Source organism: Theropithecus gelada, chromosome 18 (assembly GCF_003255815.1).
Source record: "Theropithecus gelada isolate Dixy chromosome 18, Tgel_1.0, whole genome shotgun sequence".
In the NCBI taxonomy this organism is placed as follows: domain Eukaryota; kingdom Metazoa; phylum Chordata; class Mammalia; order Primates; family Cercopithecidae; genus Theropithecus; species Theropithecus gelada.
Window position 1 is genome coordinate 34,560,718 of NC_037686.1, and position 23,708 is coordinate 34,584,425.

Below are 23,708 nucleotides of genomic sequence, written 5' to 3' on the forward strand. Positions count from 1 at the left end.
TTGGGTGACTTAGGTCATTTACTTTCACTACACTATAGAAATTATGTGCATGAATACATAATTTACTATCTATTATATTGTGAATGAATTTTTTGTTGTTTACAAACCAAATTTTTGCTGTTGTGAACAATGATTCTGTAGACCCATGTGCACTTTCTCCTGGTACACATGAAGTATTCTATAGTATAGAACCATGGGTGAGATTGCTGCACTGCAGGGCATGAGCATGGTTCATTTAACTAGATAGTGCCAAACTTTTATCACATTAGTCGTACCAATTTGTACCTTCTCCAACAGTGTATGACAGTTCCCATTGATCCATAGACTGGACATCATTTGGTGTGATAGATGTTACTAGTGCCCATCAATATTTCCAGGACACCTCTTCTTTCAGGGGACAACAAGGCTGATCACACTTCCTCACCTCTTTAAAGCTAAGCAAAAGCATGTGACCATGTGACTTAGTCTTTTCTTTGGACAATGGCATTCATTTCTGGGCAGAAGCATCGAAAGACCTTATAAGTAATGCTCCATGTTGTTTTTCTTCTGTGGCAAGTCCAGATGGCAGTGTCATAATATGGTGAAACGTCTGTCAGCCTTATTTACCATAGCTTTATAATGAGTTGTGATAGATAATGAGTACCCAACCTCAATCTCTCTTTTTAAAACATTTGATTGTTCCTGATCTTTGCCCTTACAAATATATTTTAAGATCAATTTGTCAAATTCCGTGGTTAAGTCTGCTGGAATTTAGATTGGAGTAATGTGAACTTATAGGTCAGTATGGGAGAGAACTGAAATCTTTACAATATTTTATCTCCTAATGTAGGATCCAAGAACAGATCATTTTCCTTTATTTAGGTCTCATCTAGTGTTTTTCAATCAGGTGTTATAATTTTCTTCATAAAGTGTTTGCAACACATTTGGTAGATTTGTCTTAAGGTACTTCATATTTTTGATGCTACTGTAAGTGCTAATTTTTAGATTTTTCTTTTTTTCCAGGTAGTTGTTTTTGGCATATAGTTACATAATTTATTTTCTTGTGGAATAATGGAATAATTTTGTGCCAGCAATCTTGTTAAATATTCTTATTAATGTAAACATTTTATTTACAGTCTCTTTTGGGCTTTTTAATACAACAAACATATTACCAATAATTGTCCTTTGTCCTTTCCAAACTTTATGCCTTTTATTTTAATGTTTTAAATTCATTATTATGCTGGCTAAATAGAAGTTGTGATAAAAGTCATATCACAAAGGCTTTTCTTCAAAGAAAATGCTTTCAATGCATTTTGTTATTCATTCATTGTAGGGCATGAGCATGGTTCATTTAACTAGATAGTGCTCAAATTTGTTGAGTTTTTCCTTCTTCTTTCTCTCTGTCTCTATCTTTCTTTCTAGATACCTGTATCAGGTTAAACATTTTTCTTCTTTTCATAGTTGACCAAGAGTTTTTTCATCGTGAATACATGTTGACCTTTAATAGATATTCCTCCAGATTTTTTTGAAGAGGTCTTATAATTATTTTTAATGGTGTTCAGTAATTCATATTAATTTTAACTAACATAAATTAATTAATGTTAAATCAATCTTTAATTCTTACGATAACCCAACTTGGTCATAGTTTTCATTCTTCTCATATCTTGTTATATTCAGTTCATTAATGATTTGCTTTAGATAGTAGTTATGTTTATAAGTCATTTTGGGCATATGTTTCATTCACATAATCTCCTTGCCAAGATTTTGTATCAAGCTAATTCTAGACAAGCAGCTCTCATCTGGGACTTATTTTTGCCTCCCAGGTTTCACTTGGCAATACTCAGAGATAATTTTGATTGTCACAACTTGTGGTGAAGGTACTATTGGCATTTAGTGAGTAGAAGTCAAGGATGGTGATGAATATCCTGTATTGTACAGGACAGCATTCCAAAACAGATCATTATCTGGTCAAAAATATTAATAGTGAGAAATCCTGTTCTACCTTCATAAAATTGCATAATATATCTAAAATTGAAATTATTTGTTTTATAGAACTCATCAATGAAGATATAGAGGCTAAGAGTTTTTTTGTGAAAATATGTTTGTCCTTCTGTTTTTCTTTGGTTATAGAAGAAGTCTGGTTTCTTTTGGGGGAAGTTTTCATAAATCATATTTTCCTGATAATTAGTTTGCTTCATCTAATATTTAAAAGTTATTGTCTAAAGATGTTTATTGTTTACCTTAACAACTTTTAAATATGTACAGTACCTGTAGTGATTTCTCCTTTTTATATTTCATATTTTTTCATTTGTCTCTATTATGTTTTTGTTTATTTGTTTCTCTTGTCAGTGTAACTAAGGTTTCTCTGTTTTATCAGTTTTTCAAAATCTGTTGATCCTTTTGTTGCATATTTATTTTCCATTTCATTGTCTTTTCACTTATGTTTACTATTTCCTGTTTACTGTCCTTTTAAGATTTATTTTTCTTTTTTTTTAAAGTTCTTAAGATAGATACTTGGTTCACTAGAGTTAACATTTTATATTTTCTACTATAAGTATTTTAAAGCTATAACTCTCCCTCTGGTTTTACTTATAGTTGCATGCTATTTATATTATACATTTTTAGTGAGCTTGAAAATATTATGTGTTCTATAACTGGTGTACAGTATCATCTATATCTCAGTAGCTCCAGTATATACTAATTATACTATAAACTCTTCTAAATCAATAACTCTTTATGATTTATATAACATATATGTCATCTCTCATTGTGATTGTGAATTGCCAATTTCTTCTTGAAGATATCTCAATTATTTCTATACATATTGAGACTGCATTATTAGTTATATTTTAAGTTTAAAATTATGTCTCAAACTGATAAGCAACTTCAGCAAAGTCTCAGGATACAAAATCAATGTGCAAAAATCACAAGCAGTCCTATACACCAATAACAGACAAACAGAGAGCCAAAACATGAGTAAACTCCCATTCACAATTGCTACAAAGACAAAAATATACCTAAGAATACAACTGACAAGGGATGTGAAGGACCTCTTCAAGGAGAACTACAAACCACTACTCAAGAAAATATGATAGGTCACAAAAAAATGGAAAAACATTCCATGCTCATGGATAGGAAGAGTCAATATTGTGAAAATGGCCAACCTGCCCAAAGTAATTTATAGCTTTGATGCTATTCTCATCAAGCTACCATTGACTTTCTTCACAGAATTGGAAAAAATTACTTTAAATTCCACATGGAACCAAAAAAGAGCACACATAGCTGAGACAATCCTAAGCAAAAAGAACAAAGCTGGAGACATCGTGCTACCTGATTCCAAACTATACTACAAGACCACAGTAACAAAAACAGCATGGTACTAGTACCAAATCAGATACATAGACCAATGGAACAGAACAGAGGCCTCAGAAATAACCCCACACATCAACAACCATCTGATCTTTGACAAACCTGACAAAAACAAACAATGGGGAAAGGATTCCCTATTTAATAAGTGATGTTGGGAAAACTGCCTAGCTATATGCAGAAAACTGAAACTGGATCCTTCCTTACGCCTTACACAAAAATTAACTCAAGATGGATTAAAGACTTAAATGTAAGACCTAAAACCATAAAAACCCTAGAAGAAAACCTAGCCAATATACCATTCAGGACATAGGCATGGGCAAATACTTCATGACTAAAACACCAAAGGCAATGGCAGCAAAAGCCAAAATTGACAAATGGGATCTAATTAAACTAAGCAGCTTCTGCACAGGAAAAGAAACTATCATCAGGGTGAACAGGCAACTACAGAATTGAGAGAAAATGTTTGCAATCTATCCATCTGACAAAGAGCTAATATCCAGAATCTACAAATAACTTAAACAAATTTACAAGAAAAAAAATCAAAAAGTGGGCTATGGATATGAACAGACACTCTCAAAAGAGGACATTTATGCAGCCAACAAAAATATGAAAGAAGAGTTCATCATCACTGGTCTTCAGAGAAACACAAATCAAAACCACAATGAGATACCATCTCACACCAGTTAGAAAGGCATTCATTAAAAAGGCAGGAAACAACAGATGCTGGAGAGGATATGGAGAAATAGGAACACTTTTACATTGTTGGTGCGAGTGTAAATTAGTTCAACCATTTTGGAAGACAGTGTGGCGATCCCTCAAGGATCTAGAACTAGAAATACAATTTGATCCAGCAATTCCATTACTGGGTATATACCCTAAGGATTATAAATCATTCTACTATAAAGACACATGCACATACCTGTTTAGGTGGCACTGTTCACAATAGCAAAGACTTGGAACCAATCCGAATGCCCATCAATGATAGACTGGACAAAGGAAATGTGGCACATATACACAAAGGAATACTATACGGCCATAAAAAAGGATGAGTTCATGTCCTTTGAAGGGACATGGATGAAGCTGGAAACCATCATTCTCAGCAAACTAACACAAGAACAGGAAACCAAACACTGCATATTCTCACTCATAGGTGGGAGTTGAACAACGCGAACACATGGACGCAGGGAAGGGAACATCACACACTGGGACCTGTTGCGGGGTGGGGGACTAGAGGAGGGATAGCATTGGGAGAAATAACTAATGTAGATGACAGGTTGATGGGTGCAGCAAACTACCATGGCATGTGTATACCTATGTAACAAACCACGTTCTGCACATGTACCCCAGAACTTAAAGTATAATAAGAAAAAAAATTATTTTACTTATGGATGAATTCAACTTATTAATATTATGAACTACCTATATCTAGTAATGCTTTTGCTTCAAAGTATATAGTGATAGGAAAATCATTCCTGTTTACCCAGTCACCGCACTCGGCCTGTATCATTAGGTTTTAAACTTATTACAAATCACAGGTGGTTGGATTCTTTTCAGTTTGGTTGATTTTTTCGAATTAACCAAGTTTTTATTACTGTAATTGGAATATAATATCTAATATATTGGAATTTGGATCAAACATCTTATTACAAGCTTCCCATTTCCAAAATATTTTGTGCCATGTTTTCCTTCCTGTCTGCTTTTTGAAATTGTTGAGATTAATTTGTTTCCTTTCATGCTTTCTGCTAGCAACTGGGAAGTATTGTATTGCTTTATTTAGTAGTTACCCTAGAAATTCAAACATACTTTACTTAGGAAAAGTCTAAAATTGTTTAGTATCATTAGCATCCTTCTAAATAATAGAGGACTTAAAAACATATAAACTACTTTTAGCCATCTCCTGACTTATCCTTTCATGATTTTGTACATTATTTTTTTCTTTTTTTGAGATGGAATCTAACTTTGTCTCCCAGGCTGAAGTGCAGTAGTATAATCTCAGCTCACTGCAACCTCCACCTCCCGGGTTCAAGCAGTTCTTCTACCTCAGTCTCCCGAGTAGCTGGGATTACAGGGACGCACCACCACACCCAGCTAATTTTTGTATTTTTAGCAGAAATATGGGGTTTCGCCATGTTGGCCAGGCTGGTCTCGAACTCCTGACCTCAGGTGATCTGGTCTACTTGGCCTCCCAAAGTTCTGGGATTATGGGCGTGAGATTTTGTACATTTTATAAGCAAATATCATCAAACATGGCTATGTTAAGCAGTTAATGTTTGTTTAAATTCACTAACAAATTTATCACATTAGTGTCCATCATTTTTTTCATCTCAGATTTGATTGTCCATCTGTTATCACTTTGCTCATTATGTACTATTTACTATTTATTTATTTATCTTTAGTTAGGGTCTGTTGATGTAAACTCAGCTTACATGTTTCAGAAAATATCTTCATATTGCTATCATAAGATATTTTTACTCAGCGTAGAACTTTTAGTTGACATTCCTTTTTTCTCTGGGCATATTGAAGATATTATTCCGCTGTATTTAACTTTTAGTTTTGCCAATGAGATGTCAGCTGTCAGTGTGTTATTTCCTGGAAGATAATTTCTCTTTCTCTCTTTCTCCCTAGCTGTTTTTTCTTTTTATTATTGGAGTTTTGTGTTTTAATTCTATTATGTTTATATTGTTTAGTATTTATTGGATTTGTTAAATATATATACAGATACACACACACACACACACATATACACACACACACACACATATAGATGTCTTTCTTCGATTCTGGAGAATTCTCAGCCATTTTTATTAAAATATTGTCTCTGCCACTTTTTCTTTTCTTCTCTGGAATAAACATAGATATTTTTCTCTCTATCCTCTATGCATCTTAGCTTCCTTTTATATTTTCATCATTCTGCCTCCTTTTACTTTATTCTTGATAATTTCTCAGATCCCTGCTCCACTTTGATAACTTTCTCTTCTGTTATGTACACTAAAGTTTTAAGTTTCAAATAATGTATTTTTTTAATTTCTGGAATTTATATTTGCTGCTGCAAAATCTGTGTTTTTCTTTAAGGATGTTTGTTCTCTGCACATATTCAAGCTTGCATTTTATTTTGTTTTAAAATTAAGCAGTTATTTTTTACTTTCCCTACTGCCTAGTTGTTTTGCTTTTGGTTATATTTTATTTTGACTTTAGAATGCACATTTGGTTTTGTATGCTTCTATTTCTTCAGTGAAATTTCCTGTTATTTAAGTTGTCATCACATCTTTCCTTTAATTCACTCAATAGAGCTTACTTTAATTCTTTTACTAAATTTATAATAAGTGCTTAAAATGATTGTCTGCTAAATTCATTATCTGTGTCCCCTTGGAGTTAAATTTATAATGGCTGATTTTTCCCTGAGTAGTGTAGATCATTCTTTTTATTTCTTTGCCTGATATATATGCACTTTGTTAACTGGACAAAGCTAGTCAACCAGGAATGTGTGAAGAGCTTCTCTCTTCTCTTCTGTGGCTCTCACAGGATCACCCCATAAAATATATGATGGCCCACTGCCCACCCCCATCAGCATCATAAACTTCGGCTCGCAGAACTGTAGGTTTTTCTCATTCATTTGGTAGCAAGTTTGTTACTTTCACTGACAATACTACTGTGCATGTTCACCCTCCATTTAAAATTGGGCCTACTCTTGCTGGAAGACGTAGCCCTAGTTTTCCTGGCCAGCCCACACTGGTAACTCTACTGTTTTTGTTGCTGGAGCTGGTAGAGGGTGGATGGCAGCAGCTCCATGCAAAAGGATTGCAGACTATGCAGCTCCTACTCAAAGTTCTAGCAACTTTTCATGACTAGCCAATGCTCAGGATTTTTTGTTTTTCTTTGATAAATTGCTGGAGCTGCAAAATGGTTGTTTTGACCATTTGGACCAATTTGATCATTGCTTTTAGGGGTGGGAATTCACCATAATCTTCATTCTACCATAGTCTCACATTAGATATCTAAGTTGCTTTAAAAGTAAATAGTTATTCTGTAAACTCATTCTAGTTATTTCTATATCTGAAATCTTTACAGATCTTTTAAAACCCTCTGTTCATTTCTGCTGGTTCTTGCTCATGGTATCCTGTGTATTTAAAAAATGTATTTTTGTCTTTGAAATATTTCTTGGAGGAAATTACTTGAGGCCTTAGACGAAGATTGTTTCTTCCAGAGATTTGCTTTTGCTTTTATTGGATATCTGAAGGTACCACCAGCCTAGTGACACTCAGAGTTAAGTTTTTTGCCTGAGGTATTTATGGTTCATGAATGGTATGAATTTGGGATATAAATCTATGTAAGGGCTGACTTGCATGTCCTGGTTTCAGTAAATATTTCTCCATTCTGCTCTTCATCAATGCTGAGAAGCATTTACTTTTATGACCTTCAAGGTGGATGGGAAAAGGGTTTGGTTACCATACCAACTTACAGTGAGGATGTAGTTGTGTGGGCACCTCCTTTTAGATTCTAAACTAGGGTAGATTTGGGACTTACTGTTGTTGTTTTCTGTTCGGTCTGTAAGAGCCGTCTATAGGATCTAAAGTTCAGCAAATTGGCAAATGGCAAAGGCCGACTTCAAGTTCCCTTTTTAATTCTCTGAGTTCTTATTTTACTCTATTTTTTTTTTCACTTTTTGCGTAAGAATATCTTACACTTTTGTGACATTTGGATGAATTTTAGAAACTGTGTATGTATTTGTATTTATAGTTATAGTCCAGAATTTTTATTGTGTCAGCGGCAGGATCAGTGCAAGTCTCTAGTCTACCATATTACTGGAGTCTTGCCTTTTCTACAAAAGGAAAAGCAAATGAAAATATCTATGTTTTTAACTACTCACCTATAGTGCCTAGCATTATCTGTTATGTGTAATTGATATTCAGTATACATTTTAAAATACATGAACTCTTTTACTTCTTATAGTCAGCAAAATATACCTTTAACGTCAATGTATAATGTCTTTTACTGTAGATAATCTAGTCTCACCTTTATATGATTCTTAAATGGCCTCATTAATATTTGTATCATAAGCACTTATAGCCTCTGCTTCTGTTTGTGAATAACTCCAGTGATCAATAACTCCTTTCTTCCTTTAGAGGCCAATTCTATTTCTAGTTAGTTCTACTTTTTGAGAAATGCCATTTATGCTGATCTGAAAAACCCTGTAAGAAAGATGTAATATACGTAAATATCTGCATTTCAAAGCAATGCATACATGCAATTGGTAAGATAAGAACTAAGTGCAGAGGCCAGAGAAGGCCCATTCTGGTTGAGATGATGAAGAAAAGTACAGTAGAGAAAGGATGAAGTTTGGTATTAAAAGATAAAAAGGACTTCAATAGAGAATAGAGATACAGAAAGGGCAGGCCAATGAGTGAAAGCAATGAAAGAGTAGTGGTAGAAAAATGTTACTCATGTTTGGAAAATTTTAAGTAATGTGAAAAATTTTGTGTAGGGTAAAGTTGGAAAGGTAGTTCCAACTGCTTTAGAATCAACTTCATAGAGAACTTCGAAAGTTTCCAATAATTGTTGTTGTTTGTTACAGTAGAAGGGTCTGCTTTAATAATACTAATTACCTATTGCTGTCTAAAATACATTAGATCATTGAGAGTCTGAAAACAAGAAAACATATTAGGAATAGTTATCAGAGTCTGAGCTTGAGGTTTTCAAAAATTGGATAGAGGCACTTGTACTGAGAATTGAAGTAAAGAAATGGATTTAGGAAATACCATGATAGAGGACATGTCTTGAGTCCTGATTAGATGTAGAAAGGAGAAAGAGAAAAAACACTAAAATTTAACTGGGATTTTGGGAGGAGTAACAAGAAAACATGTTGTCTCACAGCTAGAGAATACAAACTTGGAAATATTTTGAGAGTGAAGATGATGAATTCAGCTTTTATATATGCTGAGTTCAAGACACATAGATAAGAATGTACACTTCTTCTGTAAGAAGACATATAAGACTGTAATCCATGAGAGAGGGAAGTCTAAGATGACATGTTTGGGAATCCTTTATATGGACATGATAGATGAAGCCAAAGAGAACAATGAAATGATTCATGTTGAGTTATTTGACATTTTAAAAAGTATATACGTATTTTAATAGTGTGACCATTTGTGTCTGGAAATTTTGAAAAGCACAAAGATCTACAGTGATTTATTGAACTCTATACTGATCCATAGGAAGTTTTTGACATGGGAAATTGTGCTAATGAGTATTTGGAAACAAGAAGTGTATTAAGTAAGGATTTACAAGATCATTAGACTTTCATTTTGCAGACTCAATCAGATATGTTCACTATAGTCTCCTGTTGGCATAATTGGTTTCCTGAGGACTTATTACCTGTAGATGCACAATTTTTCATTCCAACAATGTTCTGCATTCCTTTTGGACTTTCCTGTCTTGAGGATCTCTTTAAAGAGCTAAAACCTCAGGAACTTCTTCTACTTGTTTCTTTGAAGCCAGGATGAGAGACAGAATAAGGCATCCAGCCATGATGGTTTTTCCCCAGGTTCTTCTCTCATGCTAAGCCCTTTATGGTACGATGTACCTCTCAAAGAGAATGCAGATCTAATACTATTGCACCACTCTGAAAGAAGTAAGAGGAGAAGGCAGAAGAGCTATGAAGAGAAAAACAATCCTGATACTTTTATTATTCATAACAAAGGAGCATATTTTCTAGAGTAACCTAATTTTGTGTCTTTGGTTCTTGGCAGATAGTAATGTCCTGGGTTCTTAGAAGTAGAAGGTAGATGGATATAGAGTTAATAGGGATACAGATAGAGATGGAGAGATATTATTTACCTTTATGACTGTGTATTAGGGAAATAGCAATGTTGAGAAAATATATCGGTTGATGCTGTGAGTCAGTAGTTGACAAAATTGGCCGCCTCTTGGAGTAATTTGCACAACTCTTCAAATAATAATCACACGGACCACATTTCTGAAGAGTCTAACTCAGTAAGTCTAAGCTGGAGTACTCCCTGTGAACAAGGTTTCGCCTTGTCCACAGGTAGTACATTCTAAGACCCTCAGTGGATGCATGAAACTATGAATAGTACTGAGACAACATGTACTACGCATTAACTTCTTTTTTGTTTCTTCACAATTTCATGGATAGTAGATTTGTTCTTATGTGGATCTTAGCAACCTCAGCATTTATGTTTTTTCTTTCCTTATTAAGTTGAGAACTTTCACCTTTTCATGTAAAGAAAGCGCTTAGCAACTTCTCTTCGGCATATCTGAATTGCTAGCATCACTACTCTTGTGCTTTGGAGCCATTATTAAGTAAAATGAGGGTTATTTAAATACAAACACTGAGATACCTGCACTGTTAATCTGATAAATGAGACAGCTACTAAGCGACTAATGGGCAGATAGCATAGACAGCATGGACATGCTGGACAAAGACAATCCTCATCTCGGGCAGGATGGAGTGGAAAGGAGAAGGACATTGTGTGATTTCATCACACTACTCAAAATGATCCACAATTCAAAACTTAGGAAGTGTTTGTTTATGGAATTTTTCATTAATATTTATAAACTGCAGCTGACCACAGGTAACTGAAACCGTGGGAACAAAAACCATGGATAAGCAGAGGACTCCTGTAGGTGTCTAAGATAGGCACAGAATAAACCAGTCTACCTGACAAACAAGCTTCCTGAGTGATTCTGAGGGGCAGGGCTCCTGTTAACTTACAGGGCATCTTTGTGCAATTAGAGAGGTACATGATCCTCCATCCCCAGGGCAGATACAACCTTATACCGAGATGCAGAGCTTGGTGAATACAGTATTGACTAGATTTAAAGTCTTATCTACCTCCTCCTTGACTGAGTACCTCTGTACCATGCATACACTGTACAATCAACAGTATCAGCCCTGCTCATGGGCACTAGTTGTCAGATCTGCTTCTAAAGGTCACTGAATATTAAGGAGTTTCAAGTATAAAAGTCCCCTATGTCTTCCCAAATATCAGCCACAGCCTTGGGATTAAATTCCCTTTGGCAGTGGAAAAAGTCTTTTTCTGTGTCACTGTGCACCGTTTCCCCTATCTAGCTTCATCTTTTCTCACAGACTATCCCCTCTCATGCAATACTCTGACTATTCCAATTGCTGAGATACTCGCTGGGAATGCTCTCTTACTCCTGCCAGCCATTTATCCTGAGATTAGCCTCTCTCAAGAGATAAAGAAGAGTTCATTGGCCTTCTTTAAATGAACTTGTAAAATAAACTTATCATATTTTGTTTAATTTGTAGGACACCAACAATAGACTCACTGTATTATATTGTCACATTACTTTGTCAGGTGCAGATGAGCTCAGCAGGAATCATGTTTAAAGTGATTTACTGGCACTGCCAAGAGAAAATGAAAGAAGAGTGGGCACTTTCACTATTTTCAGTCAGTGATACCGGTTGTTCCTGAGGGAGATAAAGGTGGCCCGTGCATCAACCACGTAGCGATGTTGCTAAGTCATGAGTCACCTTTAGGCTGATGTTATAAAAAGGATTATCCTATATTTGCAAGTAAGTGATAATGCTTATATTTGCTTTCATTCAACCCACCTCATCTGTGAGAGAATATAAAGGCCTGTGTCATGATAGTAGAAATGAAATGAGACTTGCTCAAGTTTTTCCAAATGTTCCCATGTGTTCTTCCATTGAGTCCTGAAACTCTACCCTAAAGGACTGATTTCTGAATTATAAAGTATTCTAGATCATATTTCATTTGAAAAAACTACGGCTCAGAGGAGTGAATTGCCCAGGGTCATACAGCTACCTGTCCACGAAGCTAAGGCAGAACTCCTGGATTCTAGTCCTATGTACATTTATTATGTCATGTTGCATTTACCCCATTGCTCTTGCTGGTATTCTGTTTAGCAATCAGATAATCTCAGGAGAGACCACATAGTATGTTCTTAACACCTCAGTCTTAATGAGTTATAAACTTCATGATAAAAGAAATCAGAGTAAGACAGAAGAAACCAGGGTAAGATACTATTGGATTCTAAGAAACAAAAAGGAGTAAAGGGGAGGAAAAGTTGAGGAAAGAGAGATTCAAAGTGAAACCTTGGAGTGACAGAGGGAATTTTTGTCCTACCTGATTTTCAGTTTTGCTTTGGGTCAAACTGGCCTTGTGAAATCAAGAGTTGTTCATTAAACTGCCTGCTTCCCAAGGCCAGTGTATTATCACTATGTTTATTATCTGTGAAGCTCTGCGTTACCAGTTCATTTTATTCCTATCTTTTTTATTCTGAGGAAGACAAACAATTGTGCTATCACCCAAGTAGGCAGTGTCATCTGTGAAAATGTGCTGCTTCCAGGAGTCGGGGATCGGTGCTCTTTTTAAAAGAATTTTAAATCAGAGGAGACTGTCAACCATCACAAAGAGGAACTTTTTATTTCCTTGAGTTCCCACTACCTTTTCTAACATGCCACAGCAATCTTCATATAGCTGAAGGAAGTCAGGCATGAAATGGTGTTCTATTTAGTTTAATGGTTAACAGACAGCTTCAACAGCCACATTCAACACATTAGCCTTGTGTTGAAAGACTTGATAATTTTTAATAAGGTCAAAAAGTGTTCTGTATATAACCCTACTGTATAGCAGAAGTATCCTTGTCTGTCTATTTCTTTTCTTTGTCACAAAATATATTGCAGAGTGAGGTTTCATAACAGTGTTTTTCTAGCTTTTGCTTTCACGAAGGGAGTAGCTCATGGTTCCGTGGAGTTCAAAAAGAGAATTAAAATGGAAGAACTTCCTCCAAATTTTGAAAAGATCTTAGCTATCTTCTAGTCCAAGTCCTTTTATTTGTTAAAGAAATCAAGTCTAGAAAAGTTGAGTGACTCCAGTGACTCAATTTATTAATGCATAGCTTATTTTTTTCTCCTTCCCTCATTTTCTCCTTTTCCTTCACCTTTTCTCGCTCCTCTTCCTTTTTTTCTTCTTTTGTGCCACTCACCCTTTCATTTCCCTTTCTTCCTCTCTACCCTCCTTCCTTCCTCTTTCCCTCTTTCTTTCCTTTTTATCTTCTGTCTTTCCTTCCTGTGTTTCTTCTTAATGCTATGATATTATTTTTTACCTCTCTTTCAATTTCATTTTTGTTTTCAGTATAAAAGGCTGCTTCTCCTCACACCCACACAGTGGCTGTTTTCCTACGAGATGAAACGCCATTTTCCTGGAAAAGAAGAGAAAGCAGTGTGTAATACCTGATTTTCTCTTATTTTCTAATTATTATGTTTCTAGTCCCAACATGTCTAACTTCTAAGTTTAACTCTAAACATCTAAGTTCTCAGGGCATCATGTTTCTTTTGGTATTCATTTATTTACTAGGTGAATAAATAGTTTGCTCTAAGATTACATTAAGACTTCATCTTCCATCTGATAGAATTAAGAAAACTTGAAGAAAGAGCATAATTATTGATTATTTTGACTAAACCATGAAATATCTTTCAAATATGAATTATTACAATTATTTTCCATGGATGTTTAGCATTATTATCTCATGTAAGTCTTGTTATCATCTTCTGGGGATAATATAAAGAATATAACATTATCTTAATTTTCATAAATGAGAAAACAGATTTCTAAGATTTCACATGACTTGGTAAAGGTCATATGTCTCAGCATTAGACCCATATTGGAAATCAGACTTTCTAACACCCAGCTCAATAGTCTTTCACTGTACCAAACACTTCTCCTCATGACAGTAACTTCTGTTTGATTATGTACTTAATCAGAAGCTGTGACAGAGAAACTGGGCTGAGAAAGAGTCTTGAGAGGGTGAGACATGGGACAGCATTGTGGAGGAGAATGGAAGAGAGGATTGTCTCATTTAACTTTAGGTCTGTACAGAGATAGTGGCGAGATAGAAGAGAAGTACCTGGTTTATACGAGAGGCTCCACATCATTATGAAACTGCAGATTCGATTAGTCCAAAACATTTATTTCAAGGTTGGAGGTAAGCACCATAGACAGCTCAAAACAAGCAAAGGACTGAAGCAAAGGGAACCCGTGATACAGATCAACGAATCTGACAGTGGGAAAAATAGTAACAAGGACAAATAAAATTATATAGTACTATGGAAGGATTGGATCTTTCTGCTTTTTGGTCTTAGGTAAATTGCCTATTCAAACAAATTTTCGTGTGTGTGTGTGTGTATATATAATTTATTTTCTTCTTTTGCATAATCTGCATCAATTAAGGACTTCCAATATGTTCAGTGCAATATGATCAGTTCCATGAATGATATCCTTGCATGCCGCATTCTCAGATTCTTCTCATTCTAGGGCTCTGTGTCAGAAACTGTTGTGTGGAACAAGACCCACTAACTTGGGACCTAACAAGTGTTTACTTGACTTTGCATTGGCTTCATATAGGCTAGCATCTTGTAGATTAACAATTTAGTCCAAGAACAATGACATGTCACAGCACTGCTTAAGATGCAAGTAACATTTTCCTTCACTTGGAGGGCCCATTTAACAAGATGGTCTAAGGATATGGTTTGAGTGTATGCTATCTCATGAGCTATCACTGTAGGTTTATGTACTAATTTTATTAAATATACAATAATTAATGTTTCCAAAAGGTATTAGTCTCTCTTTTAAAGTAACAATCATGGGAAGCTGTAAGCAAGTTTAAATAATATATTCATTTTGGGAACTCTTTTGGAATAATTTTAAAAATGTACCAGAGTGCTTTTATTGGAACTTGAACTATAAGTGCCCACCTAATGCCTGTTGGTTAATATAACTTATATCATAGGACCATAATAAGGAGGACAATAGATAAAGTTCTTCCAAAAACTCCAGTGATTCTACTAAACCCTGTTCACTTCCTTTGTTGCAAGTCAGAGAACACAGTTTCTGATCTAAACTATTTCATTAATTAACTGTGTAGTTTGAGACAAGTGTTTTATCCACTCAATATCTTTATCTAAAAATTGGATTACATGATCTCTTAGTTTCCTGCCAGTTCCATCAGTCTGTGTTTCTATGGTCCACTTGATGTCAAAGTCAGTATTCAAAGTCAGGTTCACTTTGGGAAAGTGTGATCTATTTTTTAAAGGTTGTCTAGGTTCACAAGTTTAATGGAACCCTGCCTGTGCCTTGGAAATACTGTCTATGATGGTTAAGCCATTTTATAATATGCAGGTTTAAAGTGATCTAATAACTTCTCACAATATAAAAGAACTTAAAAATATTTTTTTTAAATTTTGAACATAAGGAAATTTACCAACTTTAATTCCACTGGGTAGAATTAAATCTGCAAATAAGTGGCTAATTGTATGTACTTATTGTCAATTGGGACTTCAGTAAAGAGCACTGCCAAGCTGTATGCTTTGGATAAGACAAGTAGTGTGGAAAGAAGGAGCAGGGGAGCAGAAAAAAAATAAATAAGAATAATGGAATGATTGATGAGTTTTGAATATCCAGGAGAATTATTCAAATAAATAGCACTGACACATTTTTAAACAATCATAGATAGATTCAAGTAAACATGAACAGAAAAATAAACAGAAAGGAGAAAACTCATCCTGTGACAGTCTGTACATTTTTTTAACCTAAAACATCATTGGGAATAAACACAAAAATGGAATATAACTTAAATATTAACAGAGGTCATCGTACCTAATGAGAATAAAAAATAACAAGCTCAGTTAACCCACTCCCTACCCTCCATTCTATGAGATGCCTCATGTCTTTTCTAAGACTTTGGGAACATTACAAGGTCTTATAATTTCCAAAAATTCCAGGGTTTTGCAATTTCCTAAGAATCTCTGGCCTGGTGTCTCCCCTTCAGCCAAGCTTGAACAGCGTTATAATGCCCATCTCTTGGTGTATCTCCTTGGTGTAGGCTTTGTGCTCATGCTCCACGTGGAGCTCAATCTCCTGATGTGGCTATCCATCAAAGCCATTCCATGAAATGTCTACATATACAAAATATTTTGGGAAATATAGTGTTCATGGCAGCAACAACAAAAATTTAAATCTTTCACATAGCTATTGTGGTGTTTTGGAGCCGTGCCACCATTTTGGAGCTCTTTCTGTGGTTCTTGGGCATACATTAAGCCCTCTCACTTTCAGGAAAGATCTCCCCCTGCTCAATTCCCCTTCCTCTAACTAGCTACTCTGAGGGTGTATGTCCTCCCTTTAACAAGAATGCAGATTTTAACTTCATGTGGTTGATGGTCAGGTTTTCCAATATCAAATAAAACCTTGCACTGAGTTTAGAGAATTTGATCAATAACAGCATTAGCTAAGTAAACAAAATAATATCTCAGACTGTTGAGTTTGGGAAATGATTCTCGAGTTTGCCTCCTGCAATCTTAACAACTGCACATGGCTATCAGACCATGAAACTACTAGAATGCTTATTGTTTAAACATTTCCCCTCCAACTGCACACACATTTTATCTAGAGATGAATTTAAGCATGGAAACTTTAGTACCGAAATGAAACACTAAACACAAAGTGCAAAGAAGGCAAACACTACTCATCTGAGGAGAACATGGCAGTAATTTAAAATCACATGTTTTTGTCAAATAAATCTTTAGGCCAAAGTGCTGAAGTACTGTCTCATTCTTTGATCCTTTGCAAGAAGACTATAAATGTCAGGAATGCCAATGACAACAGAAAAAAAATCTACATTATTATGCCTAAATTATCATTTGATTCTTTTAAAATGGTCTTGCCATGTTATGTTATTTCTTAACACACCCAGATACATGCTACATTGAATTATAAATTACTTTGAATCTCAGAATCCAAATTTGCAAACTGCCGTGAGTTGTCAGACTGCTATACTGATTAAATGAGCAATCTAAACATTTGTATGAAGAAGAATTCCTAGGGCAATACTCAACTAGAAAACAAGTTAGAAAGAGAATAACATGACTTAAGAGCTGTGGGTGGGAATCACCACCAAGAAAGTGGCAATGCTGTGTCACAAATTTGGGGCTGTGGCTATGTATGAAAACCAGCAGGCAGGTATTAGAGAGAGTGAATGGTGAAAGAAAGGAGGGAGGGAGAGAGTGAGACTTAGAGGGTAGAAGGAGAAGACTGGAGGATGAATGTGGTTCTGAGTGAGAACATAATTACCATGTAAGTGGTCACAGCCTCCCTTCCTCAGAAAGAATTTTGAGTGTCAGTATAGATTCCCTTTCTTCTCATATCATTTCCCAACAATGTTGCCAGTATCTTCCTTGCTCCACTCATTTTCTATCCAAATAGTATGTCAAGTTAGAGTGTCAACTTTTGATACATGGCCCCTAGTGGAGTTAGTTCAGTTGGCAAGACTAAGAAAGAGTTGAACAGCCTGTAATCCCAGCACTTTGGGAGGCTGAAGCAGGGAGATCATGAGGTCAAGAGATCAAGACCATCCTGGTCAACATGGTAAAACCCCATCTTTACTTAAAATACAAAAATTAGCGGAGAGTCCCAGCTACTCAGGAGGCTGAGGCAGGAGAATGGCTTGAACCTGGGAGGCAGAGGTTGCAGTGAGCCGAGATCATGCACTTCAGCCTGGTGACAGAGTGAGACTCCATCTCAAAAAAAAAAAAAAAAGAGTTGAATAATTCTGAAAAATTCTTTAATTGGACTATGAAGTGAGTAAAAAAAATACAACAGCCTCAGGCCACCGTAATTTTACCTGTGAAAGCCACCAGCCTTAAATAAAAACAGGACTTAGAATAGAACATCTGGTCTGTTTGCATCTTTTGACACACCTGGAGTAGCTAATATCCTTTACCCACGATGTTGATGCCTGCAATCTTAATGTTTCAAGGAAGAGTTAGAGTGAGAAATGTGAGTGGCAACAAATCTGTGCTGTTTTTCATGGAGCTGCAACCAGGCATTCTTTTGCCAAAGGAAGAACAGAGTTAAGTTAATTAAAATGGCTAGTATTGACTAGAGATAAGATTTTGTATTCCAGCAGGTGCTCTTTAAATTTACCTACTTATACGTTATGATTAATCATCTTCTCTAAAGAATCTATATATTTCAAATTGCAATTACCTTTATATATTTGACTAATTTTATACAATATCAAATTATGGATTTTGTACACATTGTTCTCCAAAATTGCTAGACAGATGTGACAAAGTCAAAATTATTAAACTTAATCTATCTTAAATGGTCAAAAATGATTACGTTGTAGGTTTAATTGGAATTAGAGAAAGGGAATTTCATAAGTACACTATTGTCTTAGTCAGTTTGGGCTGTCATAATAGAAAACCTTAGACTGGATAATTAATAAATAACAGACATTTATTTCTTACAGTTCTGAACACTGGGAAGTCCAAGAGCAAGGCGCCAACAGATTCAATGTCTGGTGAGAACTACTCTCTGCTTCCAAGATGGCACTTTCTTACTGCATTCTCACACAGAAGAAGAGACAAGTACTGTGTCCTACCACGGTGGAAAGGCAAAAAGGAGCCAAACAGGCTCCCTCAAGGCCTTTTTTTTTTTTTTTTTTTTTTTTTTTTGACAGAGCCTTGCTCTGTCTCCGGACTGGAGTACAGTGGCGTGATCTCGACTCACTGCAACCTCCACATCCCAGGTTCAAGCAATTCTCCTGCCTCAGCCTCCTGAGTAGCTGGGACGACAGACATGTGCCACTACACCCGGATAATTTTTTGTATTTTAGTAGAGACGGGATTTCACCATGTTGACCAGGATGGTCTCGATCTCTTGACCTCATTGTCCTCCCACCTCGGCTTCCCAAAGTGCTGGGATTACAGGTAAGAGCCACCGCGCCTGGCCCTCAAGACCTTTTATGAAAGTACTAATCCCATTCCTGAAGGCAGAGACCTCATGACCTGATAACCTCCTAAAGGCCTCACCTCTTAATATCCTTCACACTGAGGATTAAGTTTCAGCATGAATTTTGGAGGGAAACAAACATTCAGACCATAGCAGTTACCAATCTTTACGGGGCTACTGCCCTCAAAGTGCACTCAATTTACATCATATCAATTGCTATACCACTTAATTGACATTGTTTTCATCATGTAATTTTTTTTCACTTTTCTCTGCTTTTTTCCTGCCATTATTTTTTAGCATTGCTATTAAATATATGCATTAAAACATCATTATCATGTTACATTTCTTTTAACAAATATTTAACGAATTTCTCCCCTTCATTGCCTGCAGGATAAAGATCCATTACTTGGCTTTTAAAACTCTACAGGACATAGTCCCATGTGAAACACCATCTTTTTATGGGTTATAGGAACAAAATTGGTACAAGCCTCGTAAGAATGCTGACCTGAGAACCTAGTCAAGGTAACTTAATTTTTTTATCCCATGGATAAAATATAATCCTATATCTCAGTTTTTAAGTTTCCACATGATTGCCTCCTGCCTAATCCTTTATCAGCTGTGACCCAACTTCCCGTACTTTATCCAGTACACTTATGTGTAGCATTAATGACATTTTGGTCAATTACAGCCCACGTATACAAAGATGGTCCCATAATGTTATAATGGAGTTGACAAATTCCTATTGTCTAATGACATCATCATTGTCATGTCATAGTACAAGACATCATTAACATGTTTGTGGTGATGCTGGTGTGAATAAACCTACTGTGATGCCAGTTGCATAAAAGTCTAACGTATACAATTAGGTACAGCACCTAATAATTGATAACATACATAAACAACTATGTTACTGGCTTATACTTTTTATTGTAATTTTAGAGTGTACTTCTTCTACTTATAAAAAAAAAAAGTGTTAAATGTAAAGCTGCCTCCAGCAATTCCTTCAGGAGGTATTCCAGAAAAAGGCATTATTATAGGACATGAAATCTCCATGCATGTTACTACCTCTGAAAATCTTTCAGTGGGACAAGATGTGGAGGTAGAAGATAGTGATATTAATGATCTTGACCTTATATAGGCCTGGGCTATGGTGTGTGTTTTTGCCTTAGTTTTTAATAAAAATGTTTAAAAAGTAAAAATACGTTTTATAAATAGGAAAAACCTTATAGAATAAGAATATAAAGGAAGAAAGTATTTTTGGACAGCTGTGCCATATGTTTGTGTTTTAAGCCAAGTATCATAACAAAAGAGTCAGAGTTAAAAAATTAAAATGTTTACAAAGTGAAAAAGTTACAGTAAGCTGAGGTTAATTTAGTACTGAAGAAAGAAATTTTAAAAATAAATTTGGCTTAAGTGTACAGTGTTTGTAAAGTATACAGTGTGTCCGGTAATGTTCTAGGCCTTCACATTCACTCACCACTCACACACTGACTCACAAAAAGCAACTCCCAATCCTGCCATTTCCATTTATAGTAAGTGCCCTATACAGGTGCATCTTTTTTAAAAATTGTCTTCTATAGTGTATTTTTACTGTACTTTTTCTGTGTTTAGGTATGTTTAGATATACAAATACTTACCATTGTATTACAGTTGTCTGTACTATTCAGTACAGTAACATATTGTACAGGTCAGTAGCCTAGGAGCAGTAGGCTGTACCATATAGCCTAGGTATGTAACAGGCTATACCATCCAGGTTTGTGTAAGTACATACTATGATGTTAGCACAATGATGAAATAATCTAACGACTCATTTTTTTGGGGGGGAAGTAATCCCTGCTGTTAAACAAAGCATGACTATAGTTAAAACTTCTATTGTTCCCTCTTTGCCCTGGGGCCTTATACCTGCTGATCCCTCTGCCTGAAAGTTTTTACTCCAAGCCTCCTTGTTAGCTCTCTTATTTTAGCCTCCCTCCTACCCCTATTTTATGTATCAAACAACTTCCCCTTTCTCTGAGAATCTTTTATGGATAGCTCAGCTTGGACTAGGTGCCCATACCATGTGTTTCCATGCCATCCTGTGCTGCCTTTATTATACAAAGATATTGTCACACTTCATTGTAATTGGTTCCATGCCTTCCCATAGACTGTAAAAAGTTTGGATCACCTTCATTTTATTCATCATTTTATTCCAGTATCTCTCTGCATCCCATCGTTTCTGGCTTATAGCATATGAATAAATGCAATTTCCAAGTTAAGGCTATGAAAAAATATTTTTGAGAGCAGAAAGACGTAGCAAAGTCAAAGTGATAAATGCAAATTATAACATCAAAAAAGCAATTTTTCAAACATTGTTTTTGAGTGGAAAGAGTGGCAATGAACAAAGTTCTAAAACCAAGACGACTTAGCCAAGAATTCTACGCTCCATCCCAAAGCAAAGTGGATCTGTATTTCCTCCAGGTTGTTTGAATCCCTCTTATACTATGACTGTCGTTTCTAGTTTATTTCTTTGCTGATTTTGTTTTTCCAGTTTTTAATATTTCGTTTCCTCCATTTACCTGAGTTCTAAATGGCAAAACCACAGCAATTTTCGTTCTTGCCAAATATCTCCTCTGACACAGCTATCTTCCCCCAACCTTAAGTTACTTTCCAAGTATTGATTTTATTGTTGATATTCTTATTATCTCCAGTTTGGTTCTAAGCTCTACCAACGAAGGAAGAGTGCCTTGTGCATTTTGGGGTTCTCCCTTAAATTATCTTGGGTGCTGTCCAGCGCATGGTTAATAATCAATAAACAAACAGCCTATTGGACTTGCCAGTTTTCCTGGGAGAAGGCGTCTTATATGTCAGGAACAAAATATATTTTACAAGCAACGAATGCATAGATAAACTTATTTTAAAAGTTCTATATTTTTATATTACTTATTTGATTTGTTAGTGTTATTCTCTGCTTTATTCCAACAGAATGTGATGTGGGTGAGAAAGGATGATAAAGTCAAAGCTACCTTGGACACTAATCAAAAATTTAGGTTAAACTGTATAAGTTGTCTGAGCATCAGTGAGTTATGCAAGCAATCTGGGCTTCAGTTCTCTCACTTGCAAAATAAGAGGCTTGGGTCAGAGAATTTTAATATCTCCACTAGCTACAACAATTCTATGATTACTTTCGTATTATGCAAACAGAGATCTTTACACCTGCCGAGAATCTCAGTGTTTATCCATGATAGTTAAATAATAATCCATTGATAGTCAAATGCTCTTGTTAAAAGATTTCAGTATGTTTAATGAGTATGTTTATTACCAATTGGAAAACACTGAGTGATATAAAAAAAATTCTATCATTTACCATAGAACTTCCCTTCAGCACAAAAAATCAACCACCAAAACTCTAGTATTATCATGTATCTACAACTCGAATTCAATTTTACTCTGCTGCTGCAAAGAGTTCTACAAAAACACACTGTGTTTGGCTAACCTCTGGACACATAGTCACACCTATTTAATGTGGAGGAGTTTGCAAGTGCCACTTTCCAAAGTACATTGTGGGAAAAGCTTTCAGCAAGATAAGTCACAGCTAAATGCATTCTTGAAGATTAATTATCACTTGGGTCTTTTCAGCTTTCAAATATACAATTGCATTAAGCATAAATTAACTACCTTGGAGCTGCATAATGGACACTGGGTAGAGGACTTTCACCTTTATGTCTTTGGTTGGAATCTATCCCCAGCTTAAGATTGACTGAAAGTCATTATCCTTTGTCAACTGTTCGGTGACTTATGAAATGAGTTATTGGTCTTAGTTAAGATCCTAGCGTAGCCAAAAAGACCTTCACAATTGATGATCATCAGGAACTGCTGGGACTTGAGAAAGAGGGTCAGAGATTGAATTGGTCATGGAAATTGAATTAGCGTTGCCCGGTCCACCTTCCAAATACTCATTGAGGCTGAGTTTTGCCCTTCTCTGGAAAAGAACGATTTCAGTCTTTAGGGTTGCTGACTGGACGTCTTTCATTAGCATAGCATGATGGAGATAATTTATGGTTTTTTCTTCTAGTTAGGGCAGCATAATTCTCCCCAATTCTTTTCTTCACATAAAGAGATATCTGAAGGCTTAGTCAACTGTGGAAAAGATTTTATTTTGTTTGTTTTAAGTATCACAGAGTACAGAAAAGCTACTGAGATTCCATAATATATCTCATCATTATTGTGTCTACGGAGGCAAGAACATGTTGGCATCAGATTATTATTTTTATCTGTCTAGAAATAACATGGTTCAGGAAAAGGCGTCCTTGTTATGTGAAGGCTTTTGTTGTCTGAGTTTTTTGTATCTGCCCTGCATCTGTCAGTGAATGGAGTTTGAAGCTTTGGTTTCCCCACATATGAAGTAAAGGATATGAGACTGGATTTTTCAAAGTCTCTTCTGACTTTATTGGGTTCTAGGATTGACATATTTTCCTTTTCCTGAAGGGCCTTCAGTAGTCCTGGGACTATATGGAAACCTGGGGCTTTTCTCTTAGGAAGACACTATTATTTTAACATTAACTATTATTTTAACATCCTAACATTAGATAG

At 35.6% G+C, this 23,708-nt stretch overlaps 1 long non-coding RNA gene across 1 annotated transcript in view; it reads left to right on the forward strand.

Moving 5' to 3' along the window:
- LOC112611528 overlaps positions 1 to 23,708 on the forward strand; it is a 325,264-nt gene that overhangs the window by 289,418 nt on the left and 12,138 nt on the right. Inside the window, exon 5 of the long non-coding RNA XR_003116678.1 lies at positions 18,658 to 18,708. This is a non-coding gene — a long non-coding RNA (uncharacterized LOC112611528). The remainder of the gene's footprint in view (positions 1 to 18,657; positions 18,709 to 23,708) is intronic.